Here is a 10,000-nt window from a genome sequence, read left to right on the forward strand (position 1 = left end):
CCCCCACCTCTGCCCTCTCTCTCTCTGCCTCGCACACATACACATGCACGCACGCACGCACACGTGCGTGTTGGGACCATAGATTTTATGATGATGTTCAAGTTCCCCAGATAAAGCAGACTGATGACCAAACAAAGGGAATACAAATGACATCTCGGCGGAACTGACAGCAGTTTTTTTTTGTTATCTGGTGAAACTTAGCAGCCTGAGGTCTGACATCTTTTCAGCCTCTGTGTGTGTGTGTGTGTGTGTGTGTGTGTGTGTGTGTGTGTGTGTGTGTGTGTGTGTGTGTGTATGCGTGTTAAAGAAAGAGAGCGAGACAGAGAGACAGAGAGAGACAGAGACAGAGAACTAGACGCCAAGTGAACTAGACGCAACGCTGCTACTCTCTGAGTCTTCAAAACCTAAGGTCGGTTTGGGAGATTAATTTTTTTATAAGACACCCTTCAACATCGTAAAACATATCGCATTAAATAAAATATCAGAAAAAAAACTATCATAAACCATATAAAACAACCCCCACCTTCGTGTGTGAACCGGGATAATTTGCCTACCAAACATCACACAAACTCTCCAAATTCTTTGATTTCATCAAGCAGACGACAAAACAAAAAAAAACAACTAAAAACAACAATATAATTAAAATACAATAAACTCACCAGGAAAAGATAAACACGCAAGCTTTTTTTGTTGTCGTCATACAATAACTCGAAATAAACAGGGAGAAAAAACAAACAAACAGTTATCAACACACGAGTTTTTTTTTCTATCGTGAAAGACACCTCCTCGAAGTTGGCTGAACTCGAAATGCGCTGAGGGGTGGGGGGGGGGGAAGGCACTGTTAAATAAAAACCTTCGACACGGCTATAATTATCTCCCTTCGCGGACGAAACCTTCACAAGCCTTCCCCTCACCACCCACCCTTTCCACGTCAACGAAAACAGGAAAAGAAAGTTGCGGGAATGTTGCAGCTGAGGTCATCATCTTTACTTCCTTTTCCTTTGTATGCGGCGGGGCGGGAGTTCCCGAATGACCGATTTTTTTTCTTTTTCTCAACATTTTTTATTCAAAGGTTTACAGATACAGAATTTATATGTTTTGTGCATTAGAAAGTATAGGGTAAGCATATAATTAAGTTCTAAGCACTGACAAATCTATAACAGCAAAACAATATATGTTCAATGGCAAAATTCCAAGGTAGCATTGTGTAGCTTAATCTTGTATCAAACAGTAAAAAAAAAGTGCCCATTTTCCCACAAACTTGTTATATTCCATAGTAATGTTGAAGGCATACTTGCGAATGACCGATTTTTGTCATACTGAACAGTCAGCAGCCAGGGGGGGAATCTAGAAGGGCTGATTCAGTGAAGATCCCAGTTGGGGGCTGATTCGGTGAAATAAAAGGGGTTCAAAATATCGACAAAATACTGACGCGGATTTCCACAGACTACGGAAGTTCTTTCACTTATGTTTTTTCTTCGTTTCACTGTTGTTGCTGTTGTTGTTGTTCACACACAGATTTACGCATGCACGCACGCACGCATCAACACACACACACACACACACACACAATTTTGTTGTTCCCCCCCTTACCCCCAACCCCACTCACTTCACACGCAGTCTTCACCTTCCCTATACCCTCCACAAAAAGTTAAACTTATTGAACTTGGCTTGGAAATTCCACGGCGAAATCCGCTGACGAGGAACAGTTGGCTGGTTTATCTCACGCACGAATATAGACCACCTGGTGAACAACAACAACAACAAAAAAAAAAACACTGCCCCGCTTTCAGTCGCTAAAGTGAATGACGTCAATCACCGTCAATAGTGCTTGTGTAATTGCCGTGCGGAAGACCAAAAAAGAAAACAAAACACAACAAAAAAAACCCACCAACAAAAAAAAAACAGAGTGGTTCTTTTATTAGCTCTCGGGAATGCAACCTATCTCTCTCTCTGTCTCTCCCAATCCGAAAGGGGGACTGGGGTGGGAAAACTCAAGTCCACCCCCCCCCCCCCCCCCCAGTGATGGTTCGTAACGACTGGGCTAATTCTCAAGTTTTGAAAATTTCCGTTCTCAAGAAAAACCCAGTTAGTTACCAATTCGTTCTTTTACTTATTCTTATCATCTACAAAAGGGGGGATGGGGGGGGGGGGGGGGGGGGGGGGGGGGGGGGGGGGGGGGGGGGGGGGGGGGGGGGGGGGGGGGGGCGGGGGGGCGTGAATACTGACGTGAGGTCTCACTCAAAGATCGACCAACACCACCACCCTCACTGACTACCCTCTTCCTCCTCCACCCCCCACCCCCCAACTATTATATCCCCCCACCCATCACTGCACTCCATCACTCCATCTCTGCTCATTTCTCTCTTCCATCCCCCCCCCCCAACTAGTATATCCCCCACCCATCACTGCACTCCATCACTCCCTCCTGCCTGCTTCCTTTCTCTCTTCCCTTCCCCCCCCCCCCCCCAAACTATTATATCCCCCCCACCAATCACTGCACTCCATCACTCCATCACTGCTCCATTCTTCATCTCCCTCCCCCGCCCCCAACTATTATATCCCCCCACCCATCACGGCACTCCATCACTCCATCTCTGCTTCCATTCTCTTCTCTCCCTTCCCCCGCCCCCCCCACTATTATATCCCCCACCCATCACTGCACTGCCATCACTCCATCTCTGCTCCATTTCTCTCTCCCTTCCCCCCCCCCCCCCCAAACTATTATATCCCCCCACCCATCACTGCACTCCATCACTCCATCTCTGCTCCATTTCTCTCTCCCTTCCCACCCCCCCCCCCCCAACTATTATATCCCCCCACCCATCACTGCACTCCATCACTCCATCACTGCTCCATTTCTCTCTCCCTCCCCCACCTCCAACTATTATATCCCCCCACCCATCACTGCACTCCATCTCTCCATCTCTGCTCCATTTCTCTCTCTCCCTCCCCTCCCCCCCCCCCCCCCAACTACTATATCCCCCCCACCCATCACTGCACTCCATCACTCCATCTCTGCTCCATTTCTCTCTCCCCCCCCCCCCCCCAACTATTATATCCCCCCACCCATCACTGCACTCCATCACTCCATCTCTGCTCCATTTCTCTCTCCCTACCCCCCCCCCCCCCCCCCAACTATTATATCCCCCCACCCATCACTGCACTCCATCACTCCATCTCTGCTCCATTTCTCTCTCTCTCTCCCCCCCCCCCCCCCCCAACTACTATATCCCCCCACCCATCACTGCACTCCATCACTCCATCTCTGCTCCATTTCTCTCTCTCCCCCCCCTCCCCCCCCCAACTATTATATCCCCCCACCCATCACTGCATTCCATCACTCCATCTCTGCTCCATTTCTCTCTCCCTCCCTCCTCTTTCCAACTTTTTCACTCACCCCCCCCCCCCCCTCTCTCTCTCTCTCTCTCCTCCCCCTCTCTGTTTTATCGGTCGGTCTCCTACTCTCCCCCTCTCTGTCAATGCTTTGTCTCTGTCTCCCACCCCCACCCACCCCTCCTCTCTCTCTCTCTTCCTCACACACACACACTCTCACTCTCTGTGCCCCCCCCCCCCCCCCCACGCCCTCTTCCCCCCACCCCCAGCAGGGACGTCATTCAGTCAGTCAGTCCGTCAGCCAGTCAGCTGACAGCCAGCTGGGACCCCACCCCACCCCCACCCCCCACCCCCAGCATCCCCTCCCTGTTGGTTCATTTAGCGGTCTGGCGTGGCTGCAATACAAGTCAAGTCACTGAGAAGCTCCCCCTGCTTTTCCCTGTGTTGTTGTTACGTGCTTCATGGACAAGCAAGACAGAGAGAGAGAGGGAACTCAGAACTCAGAACTCAAAACGACGGGCGCAATAGCCGAGTGGTTAAAGCGTTGGACAGTCAATCTGAGGGTCCCGGGTTCGAATCACGGTGACGGCGCCTGGTGGGTAAAGGGTGGAGATTTTTACGATCTCCCAGGTCAACATATGTGCAGACCTGCTAGTGCCTGAACCCCCTTCGTGTGTATATGCAAGCAGAAGATCAAATACGCACGTTAAAGATCCTGTAACCCATGTCAGCGTTCGGTGGGTTATGGAAACAAGAACATACCCAGCATGCACACCCCCGAAAACGGAGTATGGCTGCCTACATGGCGGGGTAAAAACGGTCATACACGTAAAAGCCCACTCGTGTGCATACGAGTGAACGCAGAAGAAGAACTCAAAACGTTTTTTTGTTTTGTTTTTTTTTATTCAAGGATTGAGATTTTAGGCATAGCCTATTCTTCCAATCTGTCCTAGCTAATCTACATCTATCACAAATTGCACACACATAAATGAAAGGAAAAAGGTTTTCATGCAGAAGGGTATATATAATGAAGAACCCCCCCCCCCCCCCCCCCCCCCCCCCCCCCCCCCCCGCCCCGACACCCACACCCGTGCACACACACACGCACGCGCTCACACACACATATACAGACACACACACGCGCTCACACACACACTGACAGCACCCCCCCCACACACACACACACACACACACACACTAAGATTGACAGATGGATAGGACAGATGGCGGTGGTGGTATGAAGATAGAGAGAGACAGAGAGAGAGACAGAGACAGAGAGACGATCACAGGACAAAGTCAAAAACCTTCTACACACTACAAGGCAAAACATGGATGTCTTGTTATGTGTCGATCCCTCTCTCTCAGATATAGCGGGGAGGACGCAGAGCGGGAGATAGATAGCATTGTAACGTGTATGTTATGTATTAGCAGTTATCATACAGCACTGCGTTGCTGCTGTTGGCTTTTCTGGTCTCCAGGCTCCCTCCATCAGGCCCGCTTGTGGTGTTTGTGTGGTTGCTGGCCGGTGGTGGTAGTGGTGGCCGTGGTAAAACTGGTGGTGGTAGTGGTGGTACAGGAGGTGGTGGTATGAAGAGGGTGGTGGTAGTGGTTGTGGTATGAAGATGGTGGTGGTAGTGGTGGTAAAGGAGGTGGTGGTATGAAGAGGGTGGTGGTAGTGGTGGCAAAAGAGGTGGTGGTGTAAAAATGGTGGTGGTAGTGGTGGTGGTATGAAGATGGTGGTGGTAGTGATGGAAAAGGAGGTGGTGGTATGAAGAGGGTGGTGGTAGTGATGGTAAAGGAGGTGGTGGTATGAAGATGGTGGTGGTATGAAGATGGTGGTGGTAGTGGTGGTAAAAGGAGGTGGTGGTATGAAGAGGGTGGTGGCAGTGGTGGTAAAAGTGGTGGTATAAAAATGGTGGTGGTAGTGGTGGTGGTATGAAGATGGTGGTGGTAGTGGTGGTAAAAGAGGTGGTGGTATAAAAATGGTGGTGGTATGAAGATGGTGGTGGTAGTGGTGGTAAAGGAGGTGGTGGTGTAAAGATGGATGTGGTAGAAGTGGGGGTGTGGTAATGGTGGTAAAGCAGGTAGGTGGTGGTATGAAAATGGTGGTGGAAGCAAGTAGCCGCAAGCGCTAGCCGACAAACCAACCAAACATCATCAGTACGTGTATCTAAAGCAATCTCTCCCCCCCCCCCGACCCCCTCTCTTACCATCTGGTAATTAAAGGAGCAACAATCTCCAGACACACACCACCCCCCACCCACCACCCCACCCACCCCTCCTCCCTCCAGTAGTAGTATCCTCCCAATGTGGCTGCTGGCATTGATTCACCAACAAGAGAGGGGATGGGGGGGGGGGGGATTGTGTGTGATAGGCCCCGTCCTGCCTGCTGTGTCTTCTCTCTCTCTCTCTCTCTCTCTCCCCCCTCTCTCTCCCTGTCTATCTGTCTCTCTCTCTCCCTCTCTCTCTCTCTCTCCCTATCTGTCTGCTGTGTCTTCTCTCTCTCTCTCTCCCTCTCTCTGTCTCTCTCTCTCCCTCACTGTCTGCTGTCTTCTCTCTCTCTCTATCTCTCCCCCCTCTCTCTCCCTGTCTATCTGTCTCTCTCTCTCCCTCTCTCTCTCCCTATCTGTCTGCTGTGTCTTCTCTCTCCCTCTCTCTCCCCTCTCTCTATCTGTCTCTCTCTCTCCCTCCCTGTCTGCTGTCTTCTCTCTCTCTCTCTCTCTCCCCTCTCTCTGTGTCTCTATCTGTCTTTCTCTCTCCCTCTCCCTTCCTGTCTGCTGTGTCTTCTCTCTCTCCCTCCCTGTCTGCTGTGTCTTCTCTCTCTCTCCCCATCTCTCTCTGTCTCTCTCTATCTGTCTCTCTCTCTCCCTCTCCCTGTCTGCTGTGTCTTCTCTCTCTCTCTCTCCCCCCCCTCTCTCTCTGTCTCTATCTGTCTCTCTCTCTCTCACTCTCCCTGTCTGCTGTGTCTTCTCTCTCTCTCTCTCTTTCCCCTCTCTCTCTGTCTCTCTCTATCTCTCTCTCTCCCTCTCCCTGTCTGCTGTGTCTTCTCTCTCTCTCTCTCCCCTCTCTCTCTCTGTCTCTCTCTCTCCCTCCCTGTCTGCTGTGTCTTCTCTCTCTCTCTCTCCCCTCTCTCTCTCTGTCTCTCTCTATCTCTCTCTCTCACTCTCCCTGTCTGCTGTGTCTTCTCTCTCTCTCTCTCCCCTCTCTCTCTCTGTCTCTCTCTGTCTCTCCCTCCCTGTCTGCTGTGTCTTCTCTGTCTCTCTCTGTCTTCTCTCTCTCTCTGTCTCTCTCTCTTGCTCCCTGTCTGCTGTGTCTTCTCTCTCTCCCTCTCTCTCTCTGCCCGGCACGCAGCAGCAGCATCATCATCATTACCAGACATGGCCACCAGACCGTGTGTGTTCTGTTCTGTTCGCTAATATAACTGCTTCCCTTCATTCATTCAGTCATTACTCTACTACACATGTATATACAAACACCCCCCACCCACCCCTCCCCGGCACCCCCCTCCCTCCTCCACCCTCACCGCTCCCACCTCTCTCCTTCACTGTTCAGTCTACCCCCTACTCCCACCTTTCACTCCCCACTTCTGTCCTCCTTACCTCCCCCCCCCCCCACCACTTTTCTTATCCCCCTCCTCCCCTTCTTCCCCCCCCCCCCCCCCTCCTCCTCCTCCCCCCAGTTCCTGTTCTTGATGGATGACCCTTCAGGGCTACGTAGTATCACTCCATCCAATCTTTCTGCTCCCCGAGACACACACACACAGTAAGGCGGCCTGGACTGGGATCCAGTGGGTGCTGGGGGGGTGCTGCTGGGGGGGGGGTGATGGTGGTGGTTGTGGTAGTGGTGGCGTGGTGGTTGTGATAATGGCGGTGGTGGTGGCGTGGTGGTTGTGATAATGGTGGTGGTGGTGGCGTGGTGGTTGTGATAATGGTGGTGGTGGTGGTGGTGTCGTGGCGGATGTGATAATGGTGGTGGTGGTGGTGGTGGCGTGGTGGTTGTGATAATGGCGGTGGTGGTGGTTGTGGTGGTGGTGGCTGTGATAATGGAGGTGTGGTGGTGGTGGTGGCGTGGTGGTTGTGATTACGGTGGTGGTGGTGGTGGTGGTTGGCGGGAAACGAGCAGACAGGAATTGCAATGCAATGCCCTCTCCCCTCGTCTCCCTCCCTGCATCCGCCTACCTATACCTATACCCCCCTCCACCCCCGCCTACCTATCCCCCACCCCCACCCACCGCTCATCCCTCTGTTCCTCCCCTCTCCCCCCACCTCCTCCCGAACACACCCACCCTCTCTCTAGCTCTCTGGCCTGCCTGTTAATCAGCACAGCACTCGGGCACACACAGTGGGCTATCTATCGTTTTTTTGCGTAACACCGGGTTTGAATCCATTGACCCAGCAAGATAGCCTGCCAGCCTGCCTGGCTGGCTCTGTGTGTGTGTGCGTGAGACAGGAACGCTGGGAGCCTTTCCACCCTATGTACTACGCCCACCTCCAATCCACCCCACCCCCCGAACAAATCAGATGAAACACAAGGGGCCAGCGTGGGGGGGGGGGGGGGGGGGGGGTCTTGTCCGGGAGAGAAACAGAGGGTGGTGGGGAGCACCACTGACCTGCAAACTGGACATCTCAGTGGGGGGGGGGGACAAGACAGTAGTAAGGCGATAATAAATAACAGGCCATCTTACACACACACACACACACACACACACACACGGACACAGTGTGTTACATGTTCAGGTGGCTTGGTTCAGCCTTCACACAATCCGTGTCCACTTCAGCACAGCTCATGACTGGACACGCACGCTCTCTCTCTCTCTCTCTCTCTCTCTCTCACACACACACACACACACACACACACACCACACACACATGGACACAGTGTGTTACATGTTCAGGTGGCTTGGTTCAGCCTTCAGACAATCCGTGCCCACTTCAGCACAGCTCATGACTGGACACGCACGCACGCTCTCTCTCTCTCTCTCTCTCTCGCACACACACACTCACACACAGAAAGAGAGAGACGAGGTCACATAACAAAAACAGCATCATTCATACGGTCTCTCTGTGACGTCAATACCACGATTCACCACGTGCTATTAGGAGCCTACATACATCATATAACATATATAAGACGCGCGGCGTGCGTGCGCGCGCGCGTGTGTGTGTGTGTGTGTGTGTGTGTGTGCGTGCGCGAAATAAGATGTCACGCATTTGTACCACCACAACTGTGTCGCTCGGCATATTGTCGGAAAGAAAAAAAAAAGCAGCCGTGACGATAATGAACAGGACGTACCAGTGGACCCACAGTACAATCTTTTCCACAGATGGAACTGCAACAGCTCCTGACATACAATCACAATCACTGTCTAGAGTTGCGAGTGAAACGGAAAAACCAGACCTTCACTAACCAGAACGCGAACAAAACACAGCACGCACACGTCGACAGGAAGAGGGAAAAGGTTTGGTTCGGAGAAAGAAGCTGGTATGGGGGGGGGGGGGGGGGGGAGGGAGGGAGTTCCATTGATTAAATTCTTGGAAGCATCCAGCGATGGCTGGAAGGTCTACGCTGCGCAGCTTCTCCGGGGAGAGGTAGATAGGAGACGTGTGTGTGTGTGTGTGTGTGTGTGTGTGTGTGTTGGGATGGTGGGGGTTGTGGGTAGTGTGAGGGGGGAAGACACTTTCAGACAGAAACCGCTGAGATCACATGCAATGCAATATATAACCCTATTCAGCTGGAAAAAACAAAACAAAAAAACAACAACCCCAAAAACCCACAGAACGTTGTGTCGATTGCGAGCGAGCGCACCTGCACTTGAAACTGAGATGGGACGCTACTGCAACAATGCAACAAGATACATATACATATATTTATTTAAAATTATCAAGAATAGACAAGCTATGTGCGAGTTCAAGACTGAACTGGACTTTCTGAATAAATAATCTACGTAGTGTGCATACCGATTTCAGGTCACGTTTTCGAATGACTGTCAATACAAAGTTAAATTCCCAATCTCCAATTGACTGTCAATTGATACAAAGTTTAATTCCCAATCTTCAATTCTCTTTTTTCTTTCTTTCTTTCTTTCTTTTTCACTTTTTTTTCAGATGGAAACAACAACACAACGCCTCTTCAATCTCCAAAGCTGCCTGTTGCCACTGAACCTTTTTCATCATCCTGAATTGGCAAAGTTATTATATATATACCAGTGTTTTCACGTTTGCACTTGATAACCCACTGTTTGCGCTAGGTTCAGCATGCATGCATGTACTAACACTTTCTTGGCTTTTATCAATTTGTTGTCTTCAGTTTCCGTAACCAATACTGTTTTGGATGAGTTCAACGACCAATATTATACGAGTCTCGAGGCTGAAGGGAATACGAATGAGCTCGCTCTAGTTTCGTTTTGGGAACATACGACAGTGACAGTCTCTCTCTCTCTCTCTCTCTCTCTCTCTGATATTTAGGGGACATGTTTATATAAAACCCGTGGCACCGTCGGTGTTGGATCAAACAATATTCGTTTGAAAGTGCAACAGTACAAAGAGTGGGTATGGCGTACTCTCAAAATTATTGGATTTTTTGTTTTTGCCTGCGAATAGTGTGTGTGTGTACATCGGCGCGCCTACCTGTTATACAATCCAGACATCCATTCACATTATATACA

The 10,000-nt window shown here is 50.8% G+C and overlaps 1 protein-coding gene across 10 annotated transcripts in view; it reads right to left on the reverse strand.

Annotated features, from left to right (window-relative positions):
• Positions 1–10,000, reverse strand: part of LOC143289007 (fibronectin type-III domain-containing protein 3a-like) — a 281,853-nt gene that overhangs the window by 139,194 nt on the left and 132,659 nt on the right. The window lies entirely within an intron of this gene.

The sequence above is a fragment of the Babylonia areolata genome, chromosome 13 (genome assembly GCF_041734735.1).
Source record: "Babylonia areolata isolate BAREFJ2019XMU chromosome 13, ASM4173473v1, whole genome shotgun sequence".
NCBI lineage: Eukaryota > Metazoa > Mollusca > Gastropoda > Neogastropoda > Buccinidae > Babylonia > Babylonia areolata.